Source organism: Herpailurus yagouaroundi, unplaced genomic scaffold, assembly GCF_014898765.1.
Source record: "Herpailurus yagouaroundi ecotype Mexico unplaced genomic scaffold, PumYag 29, whole genome shotgun sequence".
Classification (NCBI taxonomy): Eukaryota; Metazoa; Chordata; class Mammalia; order Carnivora; family Felidae; genus Herpailurus; species Herpailurus yagouaroundi.
In genome coordinates, this window is record NW_024412377.1 from 77,938,540 (window position 1) to 77,955,154 (window position 16,615).

At 38.5% G+C, this 16,615-nt stretch overlaps 1 long non-coding RNA gene across 1 annotated transcript in view; it reads right to left on the reverse strand.

Annotated features, from left to right (window-relative positions):
• The window catches only part of LOC121012520 (uncharacterized), a 114,081-nt gene extending 101,798 nt beyond the window's left edge, over window positions 1-12,283 (reverse strand). The window contains exons 1-2 of the long non-coding RNA XR_005782157.1: window positions 11,413-12,283; window positions 8,304-8,455 (exon numbers count right to left, since the gene is read on the reverse strand). This is a non-coding gene — a long non-coding RNA (uncharacterized LOC121012520). The remainder of the gene's footprint in view (window positions 1-8,303; window positions 8,456-11,412) is intronic.
• Window positions 12,284-16,615: the final 4,332 nt, after the last annotated feature.

A 16,615-nucleotide genomic window follows, 5' to 3' on the forward strand; every position in this document is an offset into this window, starting at 1 on the left:
TACACAGAATATTAAAATTTTATTTTAATATTTTAAAAAGAAAGTGTTAAGCAGGGCAGGCAACCTTAGATGGAAGTTGAAAGATCTGTGTTCTATCCCTAAGCTTTAATAATGATTGTGTAATTTGAGGGAAGTCATTTAACATCTCTGAAATTATTGGGCAGAATAATATACTATAATGGTCAAGAATAAAACAAAATAGCAGAAATATAATAGTTGTAGTATTTTTGAAATTTCACTGAACATTGCCTCATCTTCTCTTCCCATCTCTTTAGGTCTACGACATAAAGCTTTAAGCAAGGTGACTATAATTAATTAAAGCATTTAGTGAAACAGTGAAGAAGTTGGGAAGGAAAAAGAAAAACACTTTTCTTTCGGAAGGCATCTTCTCACAGGGCAGTGAAACTTCCCCAAATCATACTAAACATATCTTCCCTTTCAACTAAACAATACATTCTTTCCATTGAACCACAATGAGAATTTGAAGACTACTAAATAGACAAGTTTCATGAAATGATTTGACTGAACCTTATAGTTTAACTTATTAGAAGGTGCATTTCCTTTGCTTGTATGGATGTCAATTTCTGATAAGATGTCTATAGTAAAAGTCTCAATTATCATCACAAGACTGCATAGTAGAAAGATTCCTTTGGTCTAAGCTGTAGGAAGATCTAAGAGCCTTCTATTCTTCTTTTCCCTCAAGGGCTAAACCCTGTATAACCTACGCTGCCAGGGGAGAGCTGATTGTGCCCACCTCTTCCTAATTCCAGTTTATAGTATCACATGATAGCTCTAAATCAGCCACATTGGGAGTATTTACACTATAGAAATCTATAAACACTACTAATTAGGACTTTTTGCTGGAAAGAGAAAGGGATTCTACTGTGGAAAGCCCAGTTGGCACAAACTTACCAGCCTACCATTAGCCAAACATGTAAACTCTGGTTACAAGAAAAAGTGACCCAATATTAAAGATATTGATGAATAAAGACACACTTTTTTCTGCCTTTGAAACTAAAATCTCTTATCCGATAGCTTCTCCATAAAGTGACTTTTAACTGCAAAGCTCTCAAAGGGAAGACTCCTTGCTTTCTCTCTGAAGTTAAGAGGTAGGAGAGTCAGTAGACTGAATTCTGAGAAAGAGACAGAGTAAACACTGGAGTCCATTAAAAGTCCTTGCCCTTGACGAATCTTAGCGAGAGGCACTGGGTCTAGCAGTTCCCTCCTCTCTCTCTTCTCCTCCCCCTGGGTAAACATAGCCAAATAGCAATTTTCCTGCCACTTTGGGTTTATCCTAAGGATTTTAAATGACAGCTTAATTGTCACCATATGGAGATCTGGGGTAAGGTGAGGAGAGAATAGAAGAAACAGCAATTAATTGACTTTAATTGTTAATTATTAACTTAGTAACTTAATAATTAAGTTATATGACTTTTGAAGGACTTTTCAATTTGCTATAGGGCTTATCATTGCAGCAACTACAATTCTAAAACTCTTTTTTTATGAATATAGTATTAAATTTCCTAAACCAACCCCTCCCCTCCAAATATATTAATGAAAACTTTTTTTTTTTTAAGTACAGGGCTGAAAATCACTATATTGTACACTAATTGAAAATCACTATATTGTACACTAATTTAGACTGTATGTTAACTGGAATTAAACTAAAAACTTAAAAATAATAATAAAATAAAGTGCCTATCACCAATAAAAAAATAAAATACAGGGCTGAAGGAATATCTCATATCAATGATGTTGATAGGTGATGGAAGGATTCAAAATAGCAAGAAAACCAGATTATATATATATATATTTTTTTGATTTTCAAATTTTCATCTCTCCCTCAGACTGATCCAGCATAACAGTCTTAAAGCTAAAATTAATCCAGAAAATTACAATTCTTATTAAAATAGTGTAAAATACACTTTTACAAACCTGTTTTCTATCAGTTGCATACTTGTATCTAGTGGCCAAATAAAAAGTATTGTCATTGCATGTACCCTTAAGAAAGCTGGGCAAAATGGGAGACCTCACATTGTCACACAAAGAAAGGAATTTCAGGGCTAAAGGCCCTTCACTGAAAATAACCTGTATCCAGTTTTCTGATACTTACATTTGAGGGATGTGAGAAGGTAGTGAAATGGAATTATGTAAGAAATTAGCAACCAAAGAGAATGCAAGAGGAGGAAAGAATGAGTCAACTAACCTTGCCCATTAATAATCTCATCCTAGAGTCACCTGGGTGGCTCAGTGGGTTAAACATCCAACTCTTGCTTTCGGCTCAGGTCATGGTCTTGAGGTTCATGAGTTTGAGCCCTGCCTCAGGCTCTGCACTGACATTGCAGAGCCTGCTTGGGATTCTTTCTCTCTCTCTTTCTCTACCCACTCCCCCCCCCCCCCAAGTAAATAAACTTCAAAAAAGTTAAAACAAAAATCTTGCCGTAACCATATTTGTTGACTCAAAAGGAAAGATATGTTAAAAACTTGTCAGGGTGCCTGGGTGCCTGAGGCGATTAAGCATTTGACTGGTTTAGGTCATGATCTCATGGTTCATGGGTTCGAGCTTCATGTCAGGCTCTGGGCTGACGGCTCAGAGCGGGAAGCCCACTTTGGATTCTATGTGTCTCTCTCTCTCTGCCACTGCTCACCCTCTGTCTCTGTCTCTCTCAAAAATAAATGAACATTAAAAAAAAAAAACAACACGTTGTCATATAAGATCCTACTGTAAGTGAGCAAAAGAAATGCTTCAAACACCTGTATCCTGGCAAACATTACCATTGAAATTGTCATTATAGTGAGTATCTGATACAGAATTCAAGTTTGATGAATCTTGAATAAAATAATTTTTTTATTCTCTGTCAGAGATGTAACTTATTAAATTTCTTAAAGCCATCTGATTTTAAATGTAATTCTAAAAGTGATGTCAACAAAAGTTAAAAGCATGAATGTCACAGTCATATCTCTTTGCTTATAGCAACTTTGGATTCCCCCTTGGAATCTTGATGATTGATTCTTATGTGTTATTAAATTTATATTTAGTGGACATTAGAATCTTAGTTCTAAAAGTGTTTGGGACTTCTTGGATAACTGACTAAAAAGAAAGATCGTGTGTGTATGCAGGTAACACTTAAGGGGGCCGAGCAGCGGATTCAGTGTACCTTGAAAGGTAAAACAGGTAGTTTGGAGAATTCTGCCACAAGTGTAGAAGATGGTATGCAGTGAGATTTCAGGTGGCTTTGAAAAAACAATTTCATTGGAAAACCCAGAGGAACTTACGGACAAATGAGATAGGCAGTGCTTTCTTAGATAATAGCTGAATCCGAGAAACAGCGATAGCCCTGGAGGGAAAGTGTAATTGTGACCTAAATGAAAAGGACACATGAAAGGAACTTGGGTATATAGGAGGGGCTGGACAGATGGCTAAGGAAGTACCTAATGGAAACTGTGTAACGCTTTAGCTAGCGTCATGGGGATCTGGGAAACTTTACATTTTCATATTTCACTTACCATTACTAAGTTTGTAATGGCAAGGTTCTGTTGCACTTTGGTAGTTTGTTTACTGTGTAGGCTGTGTGTGAAGGGCAGTGGCGAGCATCATGGGGTAGAGGAATAATGAAGAGACAGAAATCTCAGAAAGTTATGAACCTGGGGGTAGAAGCCGATTTACCTTGAAACTAATGAGGCTTCAGCTTTGGAGCTGTCACTTATACCAGCCCTTATGCATGGGCTGCCTCTGAGTAACCGCAGACATTATGGAGATGCAATTAAGATAAATTTAATTAGTGTTTAGTGAGATGTCTATAGCTGTGCTTTGTAGTCATTTCCATCTATAGTTAAGTTATTGCTCACCGCAGTGTCAAAATAGCTTCCAGAATATTACTACCACCAGTGTGCCTATTCCTTTATGTTCTGAATGTAGGTGTAGGGCCCAACATAAAATTCATAACCCTTTGTTCACCTGGGGTGGTTATAATCTCATGGTTTTATGGGTTTGAGTCCCATGTTAGTCTCTGTGCTGGAAGCATGGAACCTGCTGGGGATTCTCTCTCTTCCTCTCTCTCTGTCCCTCCCTCACTCATGCTCTCTTGCTCTCAAAATGAATAAATATTTTCTTTAAAAATTCATAACCCTCACTAAAAGTAATATTTGAATACTGAGTGATGAATGAGCATCATCATTACAAACAGCATTTAATCTTAGTCACTGCCTAAGACATCTCTAAATATCTGAAATCTTTGAGTTCATATAAGAAAGAAACTTGATAGATGTGTCCAAATTCTCAAATAATTTTCCAAATTACAAGAAAAATATTTAAGTAGTGAAACTATAATGTTGAACAGCTCTCCTAAAAGTAAGACAAACTTATCTTCTTCTTGTCTCTAAGGGGGAAAAATATTACACATTGTTGGCAAATAAAGAAAAGTCAAAGTGTGTAACCTAAAAATAAAGGAAAATATTGTATTATAAAATCTAGACAATTAATTAATAAAAAATATATATTGGTTTCTGCTCTGAATTTTGTGTTGTTTTGGGTTGTAGAGTATATGGAGGTACAATCCCCAGATCCCTCTTGTGGAACAGAAACCCTCATATTTCCTACTGCTGGGGTTACTGGTTACGGTTTGCTCACAGAGGCAGCATCTACTAGAATTGCTCTGCCTGAAGGGAGCTGCCCTGTCCAAGGGGCACCCAACATCTAAAACCAGTAAGGTACAAAGGCCTGGCTACATTACCTCTTGCCTGACAAGGGGACAATGCTGAAAGGCCATTCCAGTTTCAGAGCTCTGGTGGTGCCTGCCATGGCCTCTGTTATAGGTGAACCACACTCCAGACCATCCCCCTCTCTCCCCGCAGTCCTGCCTCGCTTAGGTGTTGTTCCTTAGTGCACTCATGAAAAATTTTCTTACGGGATCCATTTCAAGGTAATATTTAGGAAAATGGGTGTATTTTATTTGCTTTAGTTTGTAACTTTAAAGATTTTGCTTCTCATTCTAAGTAAATATTTAAATTTTTTTTTAATTTATTTACTTTGAAAGAGAGAGAGTGAGCAGGGAGGGGCAAAGAGAGGGAAAGAGAATTCTAAGCAGGCTCCCTGCTGTCAGTACAGAGCCTGACATGGAGCTCGAACTCACGAACCCTGAGATCATGACTTGAGCTGAAATCAAGAGTCAGATGCTTAACCGACTGAGCCACCCAGGTGCCCCCTAAGTAAATATTTAATGTTTTACCTAATTGTGTATTCATAATTTTGTATCCTTGTGTTTAAAAGGGCTCTCAAAATTGTGTAAGTCGCAGGGTCCAAGCAACCTGAATCTGGTCCTCTTCTCTCTGCGAGAAAACTCCGAGATGATCCCTTTACCTGGTGGCAGGAGAAACTATTCTAATAATAGCAGAGACTGATCAGAAAGGTCTCTGCATGAGAAAAGTCTGTGGCCATTAAGGGCTTCACTCTCATGATGGTGTTCTGAATGCACTGCCTCTGGGTCTTTTTCATGTTATTTGGTTTCACACTCCATAAATTTAACATTGTTCAAATCATTTTCTAATTTCTACAGTCAAATATAACCAATCACCCCCCAAATATCTTTATACCTTTTTTTTCTTCCATTCTGGTAAACAAGTTTGTGCATTTTATCTGATTGTCATGTCTCTTTATTTTCCTTTAATCTGCAAGAATTCTTCTACTTTTTTTTTTTTTCCATGACATTGATATTTTTGAAAAGTCTTGGCCAATTGCAATGTAGGATATCCTACATTCTAGATTTGTCTGATTGCTTAGAACTAACTGTATTATAAGATATTTAGCAATCTGTATTTGTCTGTTTTCTCATGTTTAAATTCAATTTTAAACCTTTTGGTAAGAAGACTACATAGATGATGACAGGAATTTTTGTTGCATCACCTCATTGCAAATATAAAGTCAGTGTGCTGGGTTGTCTTATTGCTTGTAAGACTATGTAAAATTGTGTCACTAATATTTACGTGAATTGTATCTGAGTTTCCGCCTTTGTAATGGATAAATACTATGTATGGTGATACCTTGAAACCATGTGAATATCCTTTCACTGATTTTTGGGCTCAGAAGTTCTCAGCAAATGCCTAACTGCTTCTTTAACAGGCTAGATAGGAAAGAAGTTTAAGAAACCCAGATTACAAAATGGGACCATGCAGGATGTCCTGAAAGAAAATAGAAGAGCTCAGGTGGCTGTCTCAGAAGCACAGGGATTTATTGATTGAATGTATGGGTTCCTGTGCCAGGATCTGCCACAGCTCACAAGCCATACCATGTGACCTGTCTAACACTGGCCATTATGTCCAATGTTTTAACCTAAATGGTCATTAGTTCCAGGTTTGCACCTTGCTCTCGGGCTGAGTCTGCTCCTTGGCACTTAATTGTGTGCATCCACATTTTCCAGGAAATACTTCTGCACTTACTGAATTCCTGGTGACAGTGTCACAGCATGTTTTCCAAAGTGCAGCAGCTGCCCAAGGGCTGTCATGACAGCTGGGGTCACATTTGCCAGAATGATGCATCACATCCCACTTGCCTGGCTGGAGAGTCCCCTTAGTGAAGAACAAATTGATTGACTGACTGATTTATTTATTTATATTAATTACAAGAAGTTTGACCTTTTGGACCTAGATTCCCAGGGGATTTTTCTTACCCCTCTCTTGGCCAGGTGCAGAAGCTATCTTAGATGTTACTGCTTCACACTGGGGAGACTACCATTTGTGCTGAGTACCCATGACCTTCCACTGTCTTTTCTCATTCTGCGGCATATACTACAGCTGCTATAGCTGTGGTTACTTCTCGGTGCATAACGGTCCTGAAATTATAATAAATATATGTCTCTATGTTTTCCAAGGGTCAATTCTTATCTCTAATTCATCAGTGGTTTAGGGTCCCCTTCTAAAAGATCAGTATGCCAGACTAACTATTTCTGTATTTAAAGTCAGGAGCTCATTTCCTACTGTTCTGTGTCAATGCTGTGACAGCAAAACATTACAGGTATTCAGCATTTCACTCTTGACATAAAACATACAACCACTAGTTGATGTGATTTGCTGATTAGATTGTGCTCTAGAGTCACCCATTTAACGTGAGAAAATATGACTTTTTTCCTTTTCAAAAATGTTAGGGGTTCCACTGATAGCAATTTGAGAACAACTTTTCTATGAAGGTAGGGGATTATTGTACTCCAAAATATTTCCTTTCAAACTTCAGCCCTTTTAGCCTCCTGGATAGGAGCAATGAAGAATAGTCCAATGTTACTTATTCAACAATTGAAAATGTACTCCACGGCTACTTTTGCAGTAGACGTACCAAAATATCTTTTTTTCTGACTACTCCTTCCTTATCCCTTAATCTTCTTATCTTGATTTATCCATATCTTTCAGAAAAAGGCAGAGAAGAGTCAATAAATTTAGAATACCTTTCAGGATTTCTAAAAGTGAAGCCACAAACATATTCCCACTCACATCCTCTGACTCACTTTCATTCACATGCACAGTTGTGTTTCCCAGTAAGGCCACATGACAGATATTAAACTCTAAAGACAAACTGCACAGTTGTACCAAATTGCCATCCAGCCTGAAGGCACACAATGAGGGATAATGGCATAATCAGTCTGCATTGTCCTTTTGTCATAACAGAAAAGCTAAGTTGAAAAGTGACCACACAATGGCTCAACATTGCCTGTGTGAAGGACTAATTTGCTATCTTTCTTAGATATTTGATTCCTGGGTTATGAAGGAATCAGGCAAGCCTAAAATTTCTCATAAGGAATCAAGGGAAAACCACAACAAATAGTACCAATTCACTGTCTCTTTTGGGCTTAATACCCTAGAGGATTTTTTTTTTTTTTTCAAAAAAAATTTTTTTTCAACGTTTATTTATTCTTGGGACAGAGAGAGACTGAGCATGAACGGGGGAGGGGCAGAGAGAAAGGGAGACACAGAATCGGAAACAGGCTCCAGGCTCCGAGCCATCAGCCCAGAGCCTGACGCGGGGCTCGAACTCATGGACCGCGAGATCGTGACCTGGCTGAAGTCGGACGCTTAACCGACTGCGCCACCCAGGCGCCCCTAGAGGAGTTTTGAAAATATATGAATGTCTTTTTTTTTATCTGCATATATGATCTTCAAACATTATATTAGGATTCTCCAGAGAAACAGAACCAATAGGATCTAAATACACATATACATACAATAAATATATATATGCATATGTAATATGCATAATATGTTCTAAAATATGGAATATATTAGAATAAATAGAAATTTATTATAAGGAATTGACTCACATGATTATGTCTGTCAAGTCCCAACATCTTCAGGATGATTCAGTAAACTGGAGACTTAGGAGAGCCAGTGATATAATTCCAGTCTTGAGTACAAGGTCTGAGAAACAGGAGAGTCCATGGTGTAATTCCAGACTGAAAAGCAGGCTCGAGACCTTGAGAGACAATATTTCAGTTTGAGTCTGAAGGCAGGAAAAAACTGATGTTTCACTTTGAAGGCAGTCAAGCAGTCATGCTCTCTTAGTTGGAGAGGGGTCAACCTTTTTATTCTATTCAAATAATAGATTGGGTGCAGTCCACCTACATTATAGGGAGGGCAATCTACTCAATCAAGTTAATGTTTATTTATTTTGAGAGACAGTGCATGAGTAAAGAAGGGAAGAGAGAAAGGAGAGAGAGAATTCCAAGCAGGTTTTGCACTTTGTGTGCAGAGCCCAGTGCGGGGCTTGATCCCATGACCATGAGCTCATGACCTAAGCCAAAATGAAGAGTCAGACACTTAACTGACTGAGCCACTGAGGCTCCCCTTTACTCGATCAATTTAAATGTGAAACTCATCCAACAACACCCTCACAGAAACACCAGAATAATGTCTGTCCAAATATCTGGGCACTCTATGGCCCAGTCACAGTGACATTTATATTTATTGTCCAAATGTTTATACTCCCTTTATTTTCACCTAGCACACTATATTTCACTCCCATCACCGAAATAATATGACAGGTGGCTTGACATTGGGGTGATGACAACTCAGTTTAACTATCTCAAGTAAAAATAGTACTGATGGCCAGAACTATGATTCATACATTTATGGCAAATTCATCTTATTTACGTTTCCACACAGGATTCTGTTTTTTAGAGATATGGAAAATCATAGTTGAAGTTATTTAACCGATAACCTTTTAATCATACATTCATTTTCCCAAGCAAGGATCTGTCACAATTTAAACGCTTGACACTGCTAGGCAATATTTTTATTTCTTTTTTTTTGTTTGTTTTTATTTGAAAAAAATATTTTAAGTTTATTTATTTGAGAAGGAGAGAGAGAGCGAGAGAGAGCGAGAGAGAGCGAGAGAGAGCGAGCATGAGTGGGGCAGGGGCAAAGAGAGGGGTAGAGAGGGAGAATCCTAAGCAGCCTTCACACTGTCAGCACAGACCCTGATGCGGGCCTGAACTCATGAACTGTGAGATCACGACCTGAGCTGAAACCAAGAGTCAAATGCTTAACCAACTGAGCCACCTGGGCACCCCAATATTTTTATTTCTGAGAAAGGCTTTAGAAATAGCTGATCCCTCAATTTATGTTATAGATAGTCTCAAGTGTGATGAAGTGAAATGACTGTGCTCATGGGCAAGGTCGTGGAAAGACAGGGGCTAGAACTATCTCTTAATTCTCAGGCCTGTTGCACCTTTTAGTCTGGTATACTTTGTCCTATGCTCTAGCAGGCAAGGAAATATCAGAAATGCAACAGAATTTCACACTCCTCTCAGTAAGCGCAAACCACATTTCCTGCCATATTTCATGCTCACCTTATTCTCATTTAAATCATTAAGAGAAAATATCAGTAAACTAAGCCAAACTTCCAATGAAGTTGCTGAGTGAATGTGACTGCAAATATAACAGAGTGACCAGTGCGAGTAGAATTCTTCCTTTCACCATGTACGGCAAATAGGAGCTTCTTCTAAAAAAATATTTCAAACTTATATTGCTATTATCTTTGGGAGAGAAATGCAAAATAACCCATAAAAGGGATATATTATAACCTCGAATAATAACAATGCTTGCTTGAGTAGTATCTCCTTCCCTGCAGGCATAGTTACACAGGAGCTAGCACTAATGCAGAAGAAAATATAATATAATAAACAATTCAAACTTCAGGGTGTTGTCAGAAGTCCACTTCACTTCATAGTAAAATTGTTTTAAATTTAATAGACAGGGAAAAAGAAAACAGAGGCTATAATGAGGAAAAAATATTTTAACCTTCAGGATCTAGCTCACACTATTTTTCTTACACCCGTTTATTTGAATGAAAAAGGCAACAGCCATGAAGATGAAGGATAAACAGTCATCTAAGTTAGCAGCAAAACCACAAGCAGGATTTCCCCTCACCTAGAGTCTCCTTGCTTTCCTCTAAGGACTCAAAGTGCACTCAATATAAGTGGCAGCTTCTCTGCCTGTCATATCTGAAGAGTCATTTTTTTCCTGCCTGGCAAATGCAGGCTGTGGGGTAGACGAAAGCTCACCTGTCAGAAGAGGGAAGGGGCTGATGGTCAAGGTGTGGGGACGATGGCTAACGCTGTGTGCTCAGCAGCTGACCTTGCTAGAGGATCGGCATCAAGTAGTCAAAGGCAGAAAGTACCCAGACCAAGAAAGAGGAGAGTTTGATACAAAGACACAAGTGATGAGAGCAATATGATCATGCGACTGGAAAACTACCTTTCTTTATTTTAACTCCCTACCAGTGTTTTTTAAAAAAATCTCCCATAAAAAATACTGAGAGCAATTGTACTGACTGATGTTTTAAGGAAGACCTTATTCTAGCTCACTATTTTTTTTTTTTTGAGAAGAAAGCCTAAGTTCAATTCCATTTTAGAGTGCTTTGAAATGGACCCAATAGTTTTTGTTCTTCATTTAGTGATCTTGAGGAGAGATATAAGAAAGGGATTTGTTTAAAATATGACCCAACGGGGAAACTAGGGGGGCAAGGTGGCGAAACAGAATGGAAGTTTTTTTGCTTCTCTCACACCTGAAATACAGCCAGATCAACACTAAACCATCCTGCACACTTACAAAACTGATTTGAAGGTTAACACAACAATCTGCACAACCTGAACCACAGAACTCGGCAAGTACGCAGTGCAGAGAGGTGAATGGGGGAGAAAGAAACCACGGAGGACAGGGAGCTGGTTTTGCTTGTGGAGAGGACGGAGATGGGGGGAGAGCACAGGAAAGCATCCCCCCGCCTGAATGCAGCTGGAGAGAAAGTGGAAAAGTGGAAACAGCCGCAGGGATGGAACTTAAAAGGGAGAAAGGAGAAAGGAGAGGGTTTAAATTCCATTAACACTCTATAAACAGGGGGAGCACATTTTCTGAAACTCCGCAGCTCGATACCTGGTGGTGCTCTGGTGGGAAGGGCGAATCCTCAGGAGCAGACTGCGAGGTCCAAGGGCTACACAGGGAGAGCCAGTTCCCCTGCTGGGAGGACACTTGGTAGAGGCTGTGCAGCTACTCCACAGAAAAAGATCCCAGCAGACCCCTGAGAACAACCACATTCACTAGTGCTGGAAAAAGGACGTTAAGGGTGAAACCTGGCACCAGAGGTGTGTTGTGATTTTTCCAAAAACCCTGAAACGCTGCTGCTACAAGATGGCAGGAACTTTTTCTGGGGTGGGCTGGCACCCAGCCGCAGTCTCTGGGCATTGGCAGCAGCACGGTCTTGCGAAAGTTCCCGGGGGTAGGAAGGCACCCAGCCATTGCTCAGCGACACCCTCGCCCAGAAGATCTGAGTGGGTCAAAGCCACAGTCCCTCAGAAGTGAGGGGTCGGGAAACACAGCTCCATTTCAGATAAAACGCAGGAGGAAGTGCGGCCTGGCAGCCCGATGCCTTGGTCACAGTGTAGAAGCCAGGAGTGGATGGAAGCCAGAGACAAAGGAGGGGTGCTTGATTGCCAGTCGTGGAGAGCACAGAGTTCGAAAACTAGAGACTGGATAGCTGGATGATGCCATTTTCACCTCACTGGTGCGTGCGCATACACACCTACACACACCACAGCGATCTACTCCAGTAAGTTAAGCATCGCCATCTAGTGGAGAGTGGAACCATTACACTAAACCCCTCCCAAATGGGTCAACAGCGCTCTTGACAAACACGTCTCTCCAGCTGCTTAGTTTACGACTATAAAGTACTTCATAGCTTGACTTCTAAGGGAAACCAGATGTAATTTCAATCAAACTTCATTCTATTTGCTGGTCCTTTTATTCAATTTCTTATTTTTCCTTTTCTTTTCTTTTCTTTTCTTCTCTTTTCTTTTTTTCTTATTCCTGAATACAGAAAGAGAAAAAAATCTATTTCTATTTACCATTTTTATTAAAAAGATTTTTTCTGTTCTACTATATGTTTTTACTGTTTTGTAAATATTGAAATTCTATTTTACTGTCATCATTTCATTTTATTCTATCTGATGGCATTCAGTTTTCAAATATTCAAACATTTTCCTTTTTTCTTTTTTCTTTTTTTCTTATTGTTCCCTTTTTTCTCTAATTTATCAAGCTTCTTTCAACAACCAGACCAAAACACACCTAGGATCTAGCATCCCCTTTATTTGATATTTTTGTGTTGTTTTTAATTTTTTAATTTTAATTTTTTTTCACATTATTAATTCCTTTTCGTCCTCTAAAATGATTAATGAATAGACCCCAAAAGAAAGAACAGGAAGAAATGACAGCCAGGGACTTCATCAACACAGATACAAGCAAGATGTCTGAACCAGAATTTAGAATCACAATAATAAGAATACAAGTTGGATTTGAAAACAGACTAGAATCTCTTTCTGTGGAGATAAAAGAAGTAAAAGCTAATCAGGATGAAATTAAAAAAAAAATTTCTATAAATGAGCTGCAATCTCGAATGGATGCCATGGTGGCAAGGATGGATAAGGCAGAGCAGAGAGGACAAACTTATGGAGAATAATGAAGCAGAAAAAAAGGGGGAGACTAAGGCAAAAGAACACAAAATAAAAATCAGAGAAATCAGTGACTCATTAAAAAGGAATAACATCAAAATCATAGGGGTTCCAGAAGATAAAGAGAGAGAAACGGGGATAGAAAATTTATGTGAGCAAATTATAGCAGAAAACTTTCCTACTGGAAAAAGACACAGACATCAAAATCCAGAAGGACTCCCATTAGATTCAACAAAAACCAACTATCAACAAGGAATATCATAGTCAAATTCACAAGATACTCAGGAAGAGAAAGAATCATGAAAGCAGCAAGGGAAAAAAGTCCTTAACCTACAAGGGAAGACAGGTCAGGTTCTCAGTAGACCTATCTACAAAAACTTGGCAGGCCAGAAAGGTGTGGCAGGATATACTCAAGGTGCTGAATTGGAAAAATATGCAGCCAAGAATTCTTTATCCAGTAAGCATGTCATTCAAAATAGGAGAGATAAAAGTTTCCCAGACAAACAAAAATTAAAGGAGTTTGTGACCACTAAACCAGCCCTGAGAAGATATTTTAAGGGGGGATCTCAGGGGAGAAAAGATGAAAAATAAAAAATAAAAAAAAATAAATAAATAAATAAATAAATAAATAAATAAATAAATACCAAAAGACCAAAAGCAACAAAGACTAGAAAGGACCAGAGGACTCTACCAGAAACTCCAACTCTACAGGAAACATAATGGCAATAAATTCTTATCTTTCAGTACTCACTATAAATGTCAATGGGCTAAAAGCTCCAATCAAAAGTCATAGAATAACAGAATGGATAAGAAAACAAGATCCCTCTACATGCTGTTTACAAGAGACCTATTTCAGACCTAAAGACAACTTCATATTGAAAATAAGAGGATGGGAAACATCTATCATACTAATGGTCTCCAAAAGAAAGCTGGAGCAGCTATACTTATATCAGAAAATCTAGGTTTTAAAATAAAGACTGTAACAAGAGATGAAGGGCACTGTATCAAAATTAAGGGGACTACCCACCAAGAAGGCCTAACCATTGTACACATTTATGCTCCAAATGTGATAGCACCCAAATATATAAATCAATCACAAGCATAAACTCATTGATAAATACGATAATAGTAGGGGACTTCAACACCCACTTACAACAATGGACAGATCATCTAAACAGAAAATCAACAAGGAAAAAATGGCTTTGAATGATATACTGACCGGATGGACTTAACAGATATATCAGAATATTTTTATTCTAAAGCAGCAGAATGCACAATATTCTCTAGTGAAGATGGAAAATTATCCAGAATAGATCACATACTGAGAAACAAATCAGCCCTCAACAAGTACAAAAAGAGATCATACTGTGCATATTTTCAGACTACAACACTATGAAACTCAAAATCGACCACAAGAAAAAGTGTGGAAAGATAACAAATACTTGGAGACTAAAGACCATGCTACTAAAGAATGAATGGACTAACTAAGAAGGTAAAGAGAAAATTAAAAAGTATATCAAAGCCAATGAAAACACCATAGTCCAAAGCCTTTGGGATGCAGCAAAGGCAATCAGTCATAAGAAGAAAGTATATAGGAATCCAGGCCTTCCCAAAGAAGGAAGAAAGGTCTAAGATACACAACCTAACCTTACACTTCAAAGAGATGGAAAAAGAACGGCAAATAAAACCCTAAACCAGCAGATGACAGGAAATAATAAAGATTAGACCAGAAATCAAGGCTATCGAAACAATTAAACAAACAAACAAACAAGCAAAAAACTATTAGAACAGATCAGTAAAACCAGGAGCTGGTTCTTTGAAACAATGAACAATATTGATAAACCTCTAGCCTGTTTGATCAAAAAGAAAAGGACCCAAATAAAAAAAATCAAGAATGAAAGAGGAGAGGGGCGTCTGGGTGGCTCAGTAGGTTAAGTGACAGACTTTGGTTCAGCTAATGATCTCACAATTTGTGAGTTAAAGCCCCGCGTCGGGCTCTATGCTGACAGCTCAGAGCCTGGAGCCTGCTTGAGATTCTGTGTCTCCCTCTCCTCTTTGTGCTCTCTCTCTCTTTTTTTTTTCTCTCTCTCTCTCTCTCAAAAAATAAACGTTAAGAAAATTTTTAAAAAAGAATGAAAGAGGAGAGATCACAACCAACACGGCAGAACTACAAACAATAATAAGAGATTATTATGAGCAATTATATGCCAATAAAATGGGTGATCTGGAAGAAGTGGAGAAATTCCTAAAAACATATAAGCTACCAAAACTGAAAAAGGAAGAAATCGAAAATTTGAACAGACCCATAATCAGTAAAGAAATTGAATCAGTAATCAGAAACCTCTCAAAAAGCAAGAGTCCAGGGCCAGATGGCTTTCCAGGGGAATTCTACCAAACATTTAAAGAAGAGTTAACACCTATTCTCTTGAAGTTGTTCCAAAAAACAGAAATGGAAGGAAAACTTCCAAACTTTTTCTACGATGTCAGCATTACCTTTATTCCAAAACCAAAGACCCCACTAAAAAGGAGAACTATAGACCAATTTCCCTGATGGACCTGGATGCAAAAATCCTCAACAAGATACTAGCCAACTGGATCCAACAACACAATAAAAGAATTATTCACCGTGATCAAGTGGAATTTACACCTGGGATGCAGGGCTGGTTCAATATCCACAAAACAATCAATGTGACATATCACATCAATAAAAGAAAGGACAGGGGCGCCTGGGTGCCGCAGTCGGTTGAGCGTGCGACTTCAGCCAAGTCACGATCTCGCGGTCCATGAGTTCGAGCCCCGCGTCAGGCTCTGGGCTGATGGCTCGGAGCCTGGAGCCTGTTTCCGATTCTGTGTCTCCCTCTCTCTCTGCCCCTCCCCCATTCATGCTCTGTCTCTCTCTGTCCCAAAAATAAAAATTAAAAAAAAATAAAAAAAAATAAAAGAAAGGACAAGAACCACATGATCCTCTCAATAGATGCAGAGAGAGCATTTGACAAAATACAACATCTATTTAGATAAAAACCCCCAAGAAAGTAGGGATAGAAGGATCATACCTCAAGAGCATAAAACCAATATATGAAAGACCCATCACTAATATCATCCTCCATGGGGAAAAACTGAGTGCTTTCCCCCTAAGTTCAGGAACAAGTCAGGGATGTCCACTCTCACCATTGTTATTCAACATAGTATTGGAAGTCTTAGCCTCAGCAATCAGACAACACAAAGGAATAGAAGACATCCAAATCAGCCAGGAGGAAGTCAAGCTTTCACTCTTTGTGGATGACAAGATACTCTATCATGGAAAACCCAAGGTTCCACCAAAAAACTGCTAGAACTGACCCATGAATTCAGCAAAGTCACAGGATATAAAATCAGTGCACAGAAATCGGTTGTATTTCTATACGCCAATAGTGAAGCAACTGAAGGAGAAATCAAGGAATCAATCCCATTTACAATTGCACCAAAACCCACAAAATAACTAGGAACAAACCTAACCAAAGACACAAAAAAATCTATACACTGGAAACTATAGAAAACTTATGAAAGAAACTGAAGAAGACACACAAAAAATGGAAGAATATTCCATGCTCATGGATTAGAAGAACAAATACTGTTAACATGTCGATACTGCC